Source organism: Python bivittatus, unplaced genomic scaffold (assembly GCF_059951505.1).
Source record: "Python bivittatus isolate LINGU-HERP-01145 unplaced genomic scaffold, Pbiv_v1 ctg000690_np1212, whole genome shotgun sequence".
NCBI classification, from domain to species: Eukaryota; Metazoa; Chordata; class Lepidosauria; order Squamata; family Pythonidae; genus Python; species Python bivittatus.
The window spans coordinates 4,133,245-4,148,400 of record NW_028277096.1 but is presented as its reverse complement, the minus strand read 5'-3'; the positions used below and the strand labels follow the sequence as shown (position 1 = coordinate 4,148,400).

At 40.2% G+C, this 15,156-nt stretch overlaps 1 long non-coding RNA gene across 1 annotated transcript; it reads left to right on the top strand.

Annotated features, from left to right (window-relative positions):
- Positions 1-43: 43 nt before the first annotated feature.
- On the top strand, positions 44-13,987 carry LOC112540420 (uncharacterized). The gene is made up of 5 exons (XR_003084502.2): positions 44-152; positions 299-380; positions 1,022-1,180; positions 8,846-8,947; positions 11,659-13,987. It is a non-coding gene; the product is annotated as an uncharacterized LOC112540420 (long non-coding RNA).
- The last annotated feature ends 1,169 nt before the right edge of the window (positions 13,988-15,156 follow it).

The following is a 15,156-nucleotide window of genomic DNA, read 5'->3' as shown; positions in this document are numbered from 1 at the left end:
TTAAAGGAACTCGAGCGACCGCTCCGTCACCAAGCCCGGCCCATTCTGTGCCTGTGATATGCTGTACCAAGGACTAGAACCACCTCAGTGGCTTCATGGAGGCCTCCTGCTCTCCAGGCATTGGGGTTGAACAATGCCGCCTTCGCTACAAGGTTGGGATTGCTACCAAGGGAGGAATCCCTCGAAACTCTCTGCCTGGCAAAGGGTATCGCCCACATGGTAGCACTACTGGGGCTCATTAAAGAGCCTGCTCCATTTTCCTAACAACAAACTTCTTCCTCTTTTTCTCCCTGGATAGGCCTGATTCCCTGCAGGCTGAGGCAGAGGGGACAAGAGTCCATGGCTGTCAACACAGTAGCATTTTCCTCTGTAAGGAGAAGGTAAATATGGACATTTATTCTGTCTCTTAAAGAAAAAGATAACCAAAGGCAAGAGTTTTGCATCTTTTCCCCTTAAGTATGAGTAGCCTCTGCATTTGAGAGATTTAAGAATGGGAGAACAGAGAAGGGAATTTAACAAGCAGCATCGTAGACTCAGTTTTACTGAACATGGAAGTGGCAGCCACATCTCCAATATAAACTATTGTCACACCTGGCAACCTAAAAGACTTATCAGCAGGCAAACATCCACTCCATGCTGGTGGATTGGGACGGGTGAAGGAGCAGCAGGCAAGAAATGAGGAAATGTATCAGCAGCTGCCAGTGACTTCAGCTGTTGAGATTAGGGAACACAGGCTGTAGTTACGCAGGGTTAGTTGCATGGACATCAGATGCCTGTTCTCAACACTTACTGTTTTTTCCCTTTATATTTGGTTTCTGAGGAAATGAGATCTTTCCCCTAATTACTATTTCCAATTTTAAAAGTATTGGAAATAGTAACTAGGAGAAGGATCTCATTTCCTCCTTCTTTAAGAGGCTACCATTTTTCAGTTGCATTTTAAGTCTTTTATGGCCATGCTGGCCACATGTTACAGCACTGAAATGCTAATCTATTACTTTGTTTTCAACTTAAATTATGGCAGACGTTTACTCTATCAATGTGCACTTCAGACTCTGGATTTCCACTGATGCAAATAGATCCATTACAGCTTTGAAAATTCCTTTCTGGGAGATTTCTTGCTGACGCGCACAGTTTTGTGGAACTAAGAGAAGACAAGAAGGGAAAATCAAAGGACTGCTGTGTAAGTTTACAAAGGCTTCACTTGTACCCCTCCACCCCAACATTTCAGGCCTCCTTGCTGAATCCCCCCCCCCTCTTTCTTGCACTTATTAGAGAAACAGTCTCTTGCTATGCAACACTGTTCATAAATGCTCTTACAATGGAAAGTGCAAACAGCGCGGCTTTCTCAGAATAAGCAAGTCTTTCTCTCCTCCCTCTGCAGATACAGCCACATATTCCCTTCTAACATTTTGAAACCTCTTACTTGAGTATCATTTTAGCATTAAGACAGTCAGCCGCCTCAGCAGTATACTTGAACAACAAAAACTAACAATAATCGAATGTAAACGGTAACATCTCTCTTAATTTCTTCCTTGACTTTATAAAGTGCATAGAGGAACAAGGCAAAAATAGGACGCATAGCTCTTCCTAACTTCTGTCCAGTGGCCACAGTCAAACTAAGAACTACTGATGCCTACAGGCACATTAGCCAACATGGTAGAGGGTCTAAAACTGCTTCTGACTTCATTTGTTTTCTAAACTTTAGGGTACTGGAATCCCAGGGAAAAGCATGACAGCTGCTGGTATTACTCTCACTTAGCAAGGTTGCATCTGCAGGGTGGCCACTCTGCCAACTAGAGACCCACAAGCTGGGTTCACACATCATGCCATACCCTAAACTCAAGTTAACACAGCAGTTTCAACATTACATAACTTACTATGCCCAAACAATTAAACAATATTAAGGCTTAACACAATGATGTCATTCAGACAACACATGAAGACAATGGTTGGATTCCTCCAACATACTCCACTGCACAACATACTCCACTCCTAATCTCATTTTAACCAAGTGTAACATGGGATGGGAACCTATCCACCAAGTATGCTTACTGATGCTTCAAATCCCAAATCCCATTTCAATTGTCCTCAATAGGATAATCCAAGAGGCAAGAGATTAAAAATAAAGAAGGAAAAAGGAACCAGACCTGTGTATAACTGGAGTCCCTCAATCGCTCCTCCAGAACATTCTTCCACACAAAGCAAAGACTAAAGACAGGTACCTCTGGTCAGGTGGATCACCTTCCAGCACCATGCCAGGCTCACAGCAAAGGGATCAATAGCAGAAGTCATCACTTGCCTCTTTCAGGAAAGGTGAAGGAGGGACTATGAGCCTCCAACACGCACTGCTTCTTGCTAGGTTAGATAAGCAAGTGTGAAAAAGCTGGCTGGGACGAGAGAGCTTTTGCACCTGCTGGGAATTCTGCCAGCAGAGAGCTATGCACCCAAGTCAGAGCCTGGCCCATCTGGCAGCAACTGATGTAGATGAAGGAGCATTTGCTGTGCAAGCAGAATTCTGCTGAGCCTCAGAGATGCTCCTTGAGAGAGGATCCAGGCATCCAGAGGTCAGGAAGGAAGCCATGGGGCTTTCTCTTAGGATAGGATGTAAGGGGGAGCTTGGAGCAAAAGGACAAAGTGTCAATCACTGGACCAATGTGCCTGGCGTGCAAGGAAGCTTGACCATGAGTGATGCAGAATCCCTGAAGACTGTTTTTTTCTTCCTTTTTTCTTTAATGCAAGCATGCATCAAGGCTCCCATCAAATGCAGGGATTAAGTAAAGTGATTCAAGCCAGGATGAACATTTTCTAACTGTACAGGAAGACCATAGTAGGATCTGTAAAAGCAGGGCTTTAAATTGAATTGGGGGGAGGGGAGAAAAGTAGGACATTTAAGTTACCCAATAAATAGGAACACTCTGCAAGAGGGATGAGAAGCCAGCAGACCTCATATCACTTTCCAGACCTCAGTTTGCAGCTATAGAGCCCCCTTGGATTTTTATAGAGGGAGGAGCTTGTGAGCCAAAAGGGTCTTGCACAACACTTGCACAGACACAATTCACTGTTTCACCTCTTAAAAAAACCAAATTCCTAAAAATCAGACTGATTTCCCCATTTACAGGGAAAGGTATTTCAGGAGTAAAATTTTGCCACTTAAACCCTCCTCAAGTCCCCCCAAATGCCAAAAATGTTGGCCATCCGTTCCAAAGATAATAAGATGTCACCACCAAGCCCCTAAGAATAGTACAAAGGAAAAGAACCGCATTTTCAGCAACCCTTATGGTGCAAGCTCTTACCATGCTTGCTAACTATTGTTCAGGCTTCTTTTGAACAAGGATTTAACACTCTTTCAGAAGACCAGTAAACTAATGTTTAACTAATGTCGCTGAGTGAGATGGGCGGTGACTAAATTTGAAATGCAAACAAACAGACAAATAAATAAATAAATAGGTGAGTGGTGGGTGGCAGGCTTCTCTGCACAGGAAATAAAAATACTGTCCTGTGATGCAAGCCAGAATAGAGACAGTACAATGGGGCGATGAGAATAGTAAAACCTATGACAGTTTAGTTTTATGCTGGTGCACAGATGAGAGTAGAATACTTTAACTGAGCTGGGGGAAAGAGCCCTTAGGTTCAGAGCACAGTGATCAAGCCCCAGATTCTCATCCAGAAGGCCCCAGATTTAATGGCCAACACCACAAGGCTAAACTAGACAGATATTCATCTTCCCCAATGAACCTGAAACCTATCTAGTCTTCTCCTACCCTGGGCTAAACCATTTTTAAAAAAATATCTGAGATCCCCACTGTTGCATCCAGAGGGAGCTAATGTTTCTCTGGACATCTTCCTTGATGCTCCCAGTTCCATTTGATTTTTACATTTAAAAAACCTGCTAATTAAAAAACAAACCAAGCACACTATAAACTAACATACCAGCTACAAGCATCATCTGTCTTTAAAAAATGCTCAGATGGGCCCCATTAGCTTTCTTATGAAATAAAATCAGGGGCAGATATAGCCTAGTACTTTGCTTAGAGGTATGCGCATCTTTCAGAAAAATGACAAAAATAATTAGGGATAACAGAGAGCATTCCAAGAGGAAGAAGATACAAGGAATGGCAGATAACGTTCTGATAAATTAGTGGTTTCAGCTTTTCCCCACTTGTACCTAACCTATCCTGGCAACATCATGTTTCTATAGCATTCCCGTTAATGTTACTTTCATCTTATCCCAAGTCCCTGACTGAAACAGGGTAAGTTTGTCCTATGGTTAAGTACAAGTGGGGAAAAGCTAAAAGCACTAATTTATCAGAATATTATCTGCCATTTCTTGTGTCCTCCTCCCCTTGGTATGCTCCCTATTAGCTCTACAGATATTAAAGACATATTTTCCCCTTACTAGGACACCATTCAAGGATAGCCTCCAAGGTGTGTATAATCTCTTAGGTCTTGTCACCTTGGAGTCAGTGAACTGCAGTAACCAAGAACAGGTCAACAGAGGACAGATAGGGATCAGCATTGGGGCAGCAAATATCATGTTGGCATATTTTTCTGCCAGCTCAAGGATGAGTGGATGGTATGGTAACTTGGTACAGGGGAAAAGCCCTTTGTAATTGGTTACCACCCACCCAGAAGTCATTTTGCAAAATCACCCACATGTTCTCAAAATTCTCAGTATGCCCACCACCCAAAAAAGATAGGAATCTCTGATTTAAAGGGCACAACCAAGCCAAAATCTGCATCGATTCATATCCCAGACTGACTTCTCTATGACTCAACCCTTTCCTAAGCAGGTACTGCAAGAATCATGTAGAAGAGAGCAGAGAAGATTGCCCAAATAATTGATTTGTCAGTTTATCTTTCCTTCCTTGGCATTTTTAATTAAAAACAAAATCGTGTTGCCAGACTGGCCTGAAACAAAATTCTGCACAGAAGCTTATCTGTGCATAAGATGAGAGAGAAATGAAATGCTGACAAGCATGGCAATGCATCATTACAGCAGATCAAGAAATTGTAGTATTAAAATATTACCCTGCAAAGCTTGGATAAAGAAAGAGAATGGAAAATAAGAATAATCACATCAACAGCTCGGAAGCTGCAAAATGAGTTTATTCAGAAAGATGCATTATAGCCTATAAATTTAATAGGTGCAGGGAATTATTGATAATATTTAATCAACCATTATTTGTAAAGTTATTTTTTAAAAAATAACCACATGGGTATTTGAGACTCAAACATTGGATGCTGATCAGTCTTTTCCAATCATGTTAGATTACAATTCCAATTATATGTAGACACTCCCCTCCTCTACCAGCAAGAATTCCTTCTGGCAAGAATTTAACTGCTACAACACAATGCTTTCTTTAAGCCAACAGTGATTCCATAGTTTAGTTTATTATTATTGATTAGCCATTAGGCCATATCAAGATACAGAGTATAACACATGTAAAACATAAAACATTATTAAGACCATATATTAAAAACAGGATAAGAGAAACAAATTAAAAGGAAAGAAAAAAGATGCAAATCATATTTCTGTATCACCCCTACAATTTACTTTGATCAGATCCACATATGCAGATCTCAACTGTACTATTTTGTTGAAATAAAGGGCCGTATTATATGTAATTTTTGAATTCTGATCGCACATTAAATATGTTGTTTTAATATAAGGATCCCAGATCATTCGTCTAATGTGCGGCCCAAGATACTGATCCCTCTCTTTTTTATACAGTTGACATTCCAATAATATATGTGTTATATCTTCTATCTCTGGAGCTCCACAAATACAAGTGCGTTCATTATAGGGGACTTGGTTAAATCTTCCATATTTAACCATTGTGTCCAACTGCTCAAATCTTGCTTGAGTAAATACTACCCTAAGATATTTGGGCATTTCTGTGTTTAAATACTTGGCAATTTGGAAGGTACGTTTATTACAGCTCATCCATTTCAGTGAGCCAACTTTACTAAGGGTGGCTATATCTTTCTGTGCTTCTATATCCAAGATTCTTTGTGCGTCAATTTTTTTAGCTTGTTCTCCGGAAACAACTGGACATGAGACAGGGAGACCACAGCTCCTAATGTAATTTGTCAATTGTACTATCCAAGAAGTCTGTAATTGAGATTTTGTCTGTTCTAACAAACACAATGTTGGGCAGTGATTCCATAGTAGTGAAGGTCTGGGGTGGGAAAGGGTTGTAGAAGAAAATGGAGCTAGAAATATTCAGGGGAAAATGGGGGAGTTTTGTCCATATGCACTTAAAAAAAATATCTACAAAATACATCTTCTTTTGGAATAAATGAAACACTTTTTAGATTAAGGTCTTACTCATTCAAAATGTATAGCCAGAAGATTCTTATGTAAAATAATTTACAGCTTTAGAGTATACTTCAAATACACTGAAATCCATATCTCCAAAATTATGCTAGAAATGTATCTGTTGTTGCATCCAATGTCTGAGGACATCTCAGCAGGACACAGGAGCTGTGGAACAAGAATTCTAGATGTCATGGTTGGGAGAGCATTGCTGTTCTGTATTTCATTTTCCTTCAAAATATAACAAATCCAAATCAACTAAGCCAAGCCTGGGCATGAAGCAGAACATGCCTAAAGTCTTGAAGCACATCAACTGTAATGAAATGCTATGCCTCCATCTGGCGAGGACTGCAGGTTTGGAAGCCGTGTTGGCTAGGGATTCTGGGAGTTGCAACTGGTGCCTCCTGCCACTGCTGAAGATTGCCTGCTCAATTAGGCATTTGTAGGATAACAACTGCTCCAGGACTGCCTTTCAGACCATTTTTAAAAGGAACCTTATTTTAATTTTTTTTCAGGATTGTTGGTTTTACTGAGGATGGCTTTATTTAAGATGGTTCTGATTGTTGGATTTTTTTTTGTTTGTACATCATTCACGGTTCCTTCAACAGAAAGAGTGGTATACTGTAGTGAAAAAAATAAGTTAAAAATAATCTAGATGTCATCAGATTGGGAAACACTGATTCCTACAGTGCAGTTTGTTGAGGTTCTGGAGCCCATTGGTGGCACCTCAAGGACTGAGCAAAGCAGCAGATGAAACCTCCACATTGTGCCTAATGGCTACACAGAAATAACCACAGTTTTCTTGGTAACAGTACAAAGGTGATTTTCCACTATTTTCTTCTAAAAGATTTTTCGACTTCCAAATGTAGCCTACGGCTCTGGGATTCCCTGGAGGTCTCCCATCCAAGTCCTAATCAGGCCTGATGCTACTTCGCTTTTGAATCCAAACAAGGTCAGCCAGGCGCTGCCACCTGCCAAGACACTGTAAGCAGACTGATAGCATAAAAACATGAAAATAGATGTTTCAGAGCTTGGGAAGTTGATTTAACAGAGGATAATTACAGTAATTCATCTATAACCACTGCCACTTGGGATTGCAACCTTTATTTAGCTGCTTTGATGCCTGCGTGAGCCATTACTTTATTATAATAAACACATTAAATGCATTTTGAAGTTCTAAATGAGTCTCAGCAGCTCCACTGAACGACAAAGCACATTTGGCCATTGACAAAACATATCAAGAACCATGGCAGAAGGAGAAACAGTCTGCAGAGAATCAATTTACAAAATGAAGCTCTGGAGCCACTTTTGGACTCCACCAGCTCAGGCTGTGGAGTCAGGGTAGAAGGGAGAGAGGCATAAGATCCAACTGCGTTTTGGGACTGCTCACAAAAGGTGACTTCCTGGAGAGAGGTGAGATGCTGAAAGAATATGAAAGTCCCACATGCTGGAATAAAAAGACAACAGGCTCCTGTTAAACAAGATGGGCAACTTCCTGGGACCTTTGCTGGCAACTCCTAGGGCACCTCTGACTGTATCCCCAAATTTCAGTTTCCCATCGTTCTGTGCTAGAAAATGCACAGAATGTCACGTGACATAAACTAGCATAGACTAGTTTAGAAATTAAGGAAAAATCCCAACCCTTCCTAAAACCAAACCCTCTAGAAACAAAATGACAAGGCTCAGTTCACATATGGCACCACTGATTTTATATCACCCTTCCCAATGTGACCCACGAGCATTTGCATTGTTGGCAAAGTGGGTTGGAATAATTATTCGTACAGAAAAGCAAAGCATTGGATTCCCCCCCACCCCAAAGCACATTACTGTACTGCTGCCAAGACAAAGCAAGATACGTTTGCTCTACTACAAGAGAATCCTAGAGGTATGCCCAAAATGGGAACCATCTTAGCAATCTCAAAGAGCAAAATAGGGGTGGAGAACTAAACCTAGTCTTGCAGCTGGATCCATACAATCCAGTCCTGGATTAGAGGATGGGGCCATCTTACATCATCCATTTTTCTGTGCAGGAAGGGATGGGGAACTACCATCTTTCCATGTCATTTGGAATACAACCTTATCAGAGAAAGGGATATACACTGAACAAATTGAGTAGCTAATCTCAACATAACTTGCACGAAGCAGCTCATCCACGGCATAAAAGACATGCACCCTGTAAACCAAAAAACACCCTTCCCTTCCTGTTTGGGGAAAGTGCAGGGCAATTCCAACAGCACCTTGGTTGCCTTGACATTCCGCCACTGGGACAAATCGCACCCAATTCCACCTCTAACAGGCTTTACTTAGAGCAATATTTCTCAACCTTGGCAATTTTAAGACATGTGGACTTCAACTCCCAGAATTCCCTAGCCAACTTGCTGGCTGGGGAATTCTGGGACTTGAAGTTCATATGTCTTAAAATTGCCAAGGTAGAGAAGCACTGACTTAGAGAATGCTGAGAATCAGATTTCAGAACCAGTACAGGAAATTGTCCCTTTTTATCTTTCTTTTTTTCTTTCTTTCTTAAAGGTAACCAGTGCTGGCTTGCTTATTCATCTGAAAGCTGCATTAAAAAGAGGGAGCCTTTATTCCCAAAATTGAAGGTGGAAAGTAAAGCAAAAGTAAACTAAGGTAAGTTCGGCAGATGCAAAGGTCTGAATAAAGGTCTGATTTTTAAAAAAACAAAATTGTGAACATATGACAATAGCATCATGACAAAGAATGGTCAATTTAAAAAATCCAAAAGATGCTTTCAGATGAGGACAAATTAAGTATGTGTAATTAAAATAATCCATAAAGCATGAACAGTTATGATAGCAGAAGTGACAATAAAAGGCAGAGTTTTCAAATGAATAGACAGAAAGACAGGTATCAAGAATATTGCTGTGGGATCAGTACAGATAGACTGAATAATAACATGCCTGAGAAAAATCATTTGCCTGCATGCTTATGGTGAATAAGAATTATCTGGATAAGCAAGCAAAATTGAATCCAAACCCTTCCCTCCCACCTGCCTTTTATCTAAAAATAGCAAAGTTATTATAGTTGGCTTTTTAAATTTGTGGATTTATTTACGGATTTTTTGTATGTATATATCTGACATTATGTATAATTGTGAAGTTAGCTTTTATAAACTGATTTTTGTATTTAATTGAAGAGGCATAGAAGCATCTACAATAAAACAAACCCAATCTGATCAAAGCCTGTGTGGATAGATGTCCAGTAAAATTTTGCATAACTTTGTCCGGGTAAACGTTTTCAGTGAGTGAGTAAATTTTGCATTTTGAGAACATACTACAAGCACTCTCCCAAATGGGGACTACAAAGGGTGCAGCCAATCAGATTTCCTGAAAGACAAATCTGTTGTACAGATGTTTTCCTCTGCCCAGTTGATTTCTGCCTCCTTTCCTATGTCACCCCTTTAAAGTAGGCCAGGTCAAGAAATAGCCTTGGCAGGAATTCCAGGAATGCTTTTTATTGTGTAAGGTAGAATAACAGAATTTTAAAAGCCTGTTAAGTTTCTCTCTATCCCATCTTATACTAAACAAAATCAAGGTGGGGTTATTTTTTTCCCCTCACTCTTCCCTCTTTCTCAGGATTACTGTGTAATCTCTTCTGTAAGTTCCTCCCTAATGGTTCCCTCCTTCCTTCTCCAAGGTCAGCTCCATATTTCTTTACATGCAGCCAGGTAGACATATTTTCAAGCAAGGTAGCAAGCTGCAAGTACACATTGTTTTTATTCTTAAAGCAAACCTATGGAGCTTAAGTAAGGCCCAGTGATATTCTTGGAAATATAGATGGTATTTACACTTGGGTTTCCAGCCTGTTTTATTCTCCACTTGCTTTTTCTTTGTTTTTCTAATTACAAGACTTTAAAAATTAATACAAATTAGGACAAGGAAATCTGGCAGGCATCGAGGGCATTGTCACAGGGATACTGGTATTTATGGGCCCACATTGGCCACCCCCAACTTAGTACATGGGCTGAGCAATGTTGAGAGTACGGTTCAGCCACAGAGTGCACAGGTTGCCTGTACAGCCATAAAAATGGCTCATTGGTAGGACTGAAATTCTAAAAAAAACTGGTAGAAGATTCAGGCCAAGAAAGACTCATCAGGAAGATATGAGAAGCAGAAAACAGAACTGACAATTTAGAAAGTGTAGCGCTTTTACCAATTATTTCAATTATTGTATTTAGAGAACTGGGGCACCAGAACTGGAGAACAGAATGTTCTTTTTGAAATGAGAAGCTCAACAATTGCCATTTTTCAGCAGCCAAATGCAGCTGGCTCTTCCTTGCTCTCTTCCCCACTGTCTTCAAGAGCAACACAGCAAGAAAAGAACTGCTAACCTGGACGTAGCAGAGAGTGACACAGGGCTCTTGGGGCAACGGTTCTCTTGGTGACCCCTGAAAAAATGGCTCACGTGCAATGCTATTAGTACATAAGGGCTCCATCTTGCCATGCAGCACACTAGAGAGCAAACTGTTAAGTTGATGTCTTTTGAGGATTTTGTTTCCCTCCATCTTTTTTCCTGTATGCTGTTGCTAAACAGGAGCACTCAGCCTGCAGAGGGCTTTTATCATCCTTGGAGTGTAACAGTCAATTGCTCCAATCAGGCAAGAATCAGTGTGGAGAAATAAAAAGCAGACCCTTGGGTACCTAAGTGCTCTGATTTTGTTTACTAGACTGGAAGAATTTGAGAATGACCTAATCCACTTACTGTCAATGTATTTTAGTGTGTGTGAAGGTACAGGTGTGCTCAGATAGGTGGATGTGGGAAGATCATCCCTGGCAAAAAATGCTCATGGCAAGGAATTGGAAAGATCCTTTTCTCCATGAGACCCTGGAGAGCTGCTGCCAGCCAAAGCAAGCAACACTGAACTTGATGGACAATACAGTGACCTGGCATAAAACATCTTGCTATGATCCTCTATAGCTGTCTTTGGCTGATTTCAAAAAGCTTATCAGGGTCTGACCTGTGAGCATTTTGATTAGAAACCACCAGGAAATTCCAATACTATAGGACAGACCAGAAAGTTAAAAAAAAAAAAAAAAAAAACTAACATCCTAGAAGAAAACAATGGCAAATCACTTCCATGTTGCTGCCAAGAAGACCAACCAGACATGTCCATGAAATCATCTGGAGTTGAGGCTGCCTTGAGACTTTACCTTTTTTGGGAGTCATAACTGCAGAGGTGAGCTTGAACTACTTCCTGTTTTGCTGACCTAAGATCTAACTGTGTATTTTCTTTTAAACAACAGTTTTCAGATCAACACATGTAGGAAGTGCTTTCAGTGATTCAGGTGTTTCCTTCTAAGAATTGTTCTTCTACTTCCCAGGGCCTCTATGGAGGATGAAGTCTGGCAACCTCCCCATCTTTCCTGAGAACATCACACAACCAGGCAAGGTCACTTAAGTCCCCTTCCAAGGCATTGGGGACCATAACTTAGTCTGCCAATCTTCTGGAAGATCACAGATTAATCATCTGTTTTGGTATATCCAAAAGGAGTTTGTTTCTTTGACAAATTCAAGGTGCTGGTGTTGATCTGTACAACCCTGAAATGTTATTGGATCTGAAACTGCTAACATATGACTCTTCCCCTATTTTATTTTGTGATCGTGGGAACATCCTGCTCTATCTCTCATTGCCGTTTAAGCTGCAAAGGAGCTAGAAAGGTAGATATTGCCAGATACCATTCACTAGAAAACCCAGTCAACTTTCTATCCTTTTTGTTTCAGGCATAAGGGGAAAAATAAATTAATATACCCTACATTTTGCATATTCCATCCAAGAAAATACAATTTATTTTCCAGTACCCCTAGCTTATTATTCCTGGCTTGAGGCTGTTGGAAAATTACCATGGGTAATTTAAGTTTAATTTGCATCCAGCATACTCCTAGTCAGTCCCTATGTCCAAATCAGAGCAAGCACACATGTCACTCAGTTAAGCTAGCAAAAACATAGCTAGATGTTTATTTATTAAACATCTGCAAACATAAAAAGTTAATTGGAAAAATGGGATAAAGGCAGACAAAAACAAGGGGGAAGGGAGAGAGAGACAGATGAACAACAGGCAGAATTTATATTATCTATATATCTATATCTAAAGGACAGAACGTTTCAGAGCCACTGGAAATAATATTAGGGGTAATTAGCATAGACCAGGGCTCCCCAAAGTGGTCAATATCAACCCCCAAGGCTCAATGTGACTACCCAGGGGGGCAATATTATTATTTTTATATATAATTTTATTTCTAATTTTATTTCTAATAAAATATTAGTTAAAGTGGTATTAAATTATTTTCATATAATGTTTAGGGGGTTGGTGAATAATCTGTAACTTCATGAAGGGGTCGATGAGTTGAAGAGTTTGGGGACCCATGGTATAGATGGTCCCAAAGGAAGTGGCCTTTGACTATTCCAACCTTAACCCCTTTTTGTACATAACTTTAGCAGAATAGAGATGGAATGTTAAGGTACCGGGTAATTCTTCCTCTATTCTACACCGTTAAGAAAACAATTTGGGGATAGGGATGATGTATCCGATAAGCCTGGATACCTATAGGACCACATCTCTCCAATGGTTTCTGCTTGTCCACTAGGATCTCACAGGGTCAGCATGCTCCAGATACCATTTGTGAGACAATACTATCTTGCAGAATGCCAGAGATGTGCCTTCTCCGTGGCTGCCCCACCTTGTGGAATCGCATCCCCTAGAAATCTGCATGTCCCCAACCTGGCTGGTCTTCGGAAGACTAATAAAAACTTGGCTTTCCCAGCAGGCCCTGGGCCAGAGTGATTGTCATCTTGTTCACTGATTGTTTTATGATATCGCTGTTTCCCCATGCAGGCTTATGTATCTATTTCTTATATTATATTCTTATATTATTGTTTTCTGTTTCTAATCCCTTCTTTTCTTGCATGCCACCCAGAATTAAATAAATAAAAATATTACTCCTGAATGCTAGTTAACACTGTCTGACTTATATCTTTAATTATAAGAGTTAGGAGTCTCAAGGGGTCCATGACCGACAGGAAATCGACAGACATCCTACTTAATAAAACAAACACCTACAGGGGTGTAGCAGCAAGGCAGCCTTAAAACAACTGGCAATAACAATTCTCTGGGCTCCCATACCATCCATTCCTGATCCTTTTTTTTAAAGGGGAGGTACCAGGGAATGAAGCTAAGTCCCTTGCATCCATAGCATGCTCTCTGTCACTAAGCTATGTGTCTTTTCTATATTTCCAAAGTCCAGAGTGGCAGTCATTTGTGTGTTCACTCTGTTTGTGTAGCAAGAAGGGGCAAGGCATAGGCTCAGGGCCACAGCAGATGAAGCAGTGCCCAAAGGGGAAGCCGTGGGCACAGCTGCATCATATGTTGGTGGGACCCGGACAGCCTCCCTACATCTTCTGCCCAGCAAGTAAGTGGATCAGATTTAAGTCAGGGGAAATTTTAAACGTGTGACAGGGGTGAGAATACAATATATAGATCCCTAGGTTTTATACCTGAGCAAGGAATGTTGGATGCTGGTGGGTATTATATGCTTTTGGTGGTTTATAAGGGGAGACAGGATGGCCTGGATAAATGTTTATGGTCCAGTAGGTCCTAGCTGATAAATATACAATTGCTTGGAAATCTTTTTCATTTGGGATCAATGTTTGAATCAGAATAAATAAATTGTTAAAAATGCAATCAGAGAACTGGTGTGCTCTCCTTGCAAGAATGCAGGAATTGTACTTAGCTGACATCCAAATAAACTAAATTGAGCTAAATAGGAATATACCGTTTTTTCAACCCTGTGTGACCCATGCTCATCTTTGTATTAATACCCTGATCAATGGTTCATCTAGTTGCAAAGTGTTACACTGGTCCATTGTAATTTATGATCATCCTCTGGAAATAAAGTCATTGGTTTTAGGAAAGACAATTCAAGCCGGTATTATAATATATTACAGTATTACTAGGTGATACCAGCAGAATTCCTAACTTGTTCCTGAAGTCCAGCCTCAGGTAAAGACATGTCCAGCCACCTTTAGAGCAGGGCTCTGGAAAAGGCAAGTTGTCATGGAGGAACTTTGCCCCTCAGCCTCCTAGACCTTGATGTCATGGCTGCAGTACCATCTGAAAACCTGGGGGAACACATCTTGGGGAGGGGAACAGTCCTCTCTTTGCCAGGCTAAAGTTTGATTATGACTGAACAACCCTGAGCAGATTTCTATTCCATAATTCCTTTCCCCTATTTCTTTGATCCATAATATGAAAACCATCTTGTACACTGCTTGTGAATTCAATGTCCCAGACAATTTTACAGCCAGCATATTCCCTAAGGTTTTATGAAATTGGAACAGATCTAAGTTTCATTTTCCTTCTCTCCTTCACATACTAGAAAGCAGACAGAAAAATTCAATACTGTATACACATTAAAAAATTGGTTCTGGAACCCAAAACTCTCTAGTTTTTACAAGGTGGGAAAAAACACACTTAACATTAACATATTTACTTTTCCAGAGCATTTAGGAGATTTTACATTAAAGGTATCATTAAGTATAGAAACATAAACTTTAATTTATGACAAAGGAAAAAAGCAAATATTAAAAAGATGCAGAATTTTTTAACCTTAAGCTTAGAAGTTAACAATATGGAACATATATTTACTCAGCCACTGGGAAAAGATATGATTTTGATATGAAAGATACAGGTATACAGCTGGAAAATACCATATTTGAAATCCTGGAGAGCTGATGCTTAGCAATGTAACTAATGTTAAGTACTGCGCAATGTTTCAAATTTTATTAGGAAGAAATATTTCAGTTCACATGGGAGCCCAAGTAC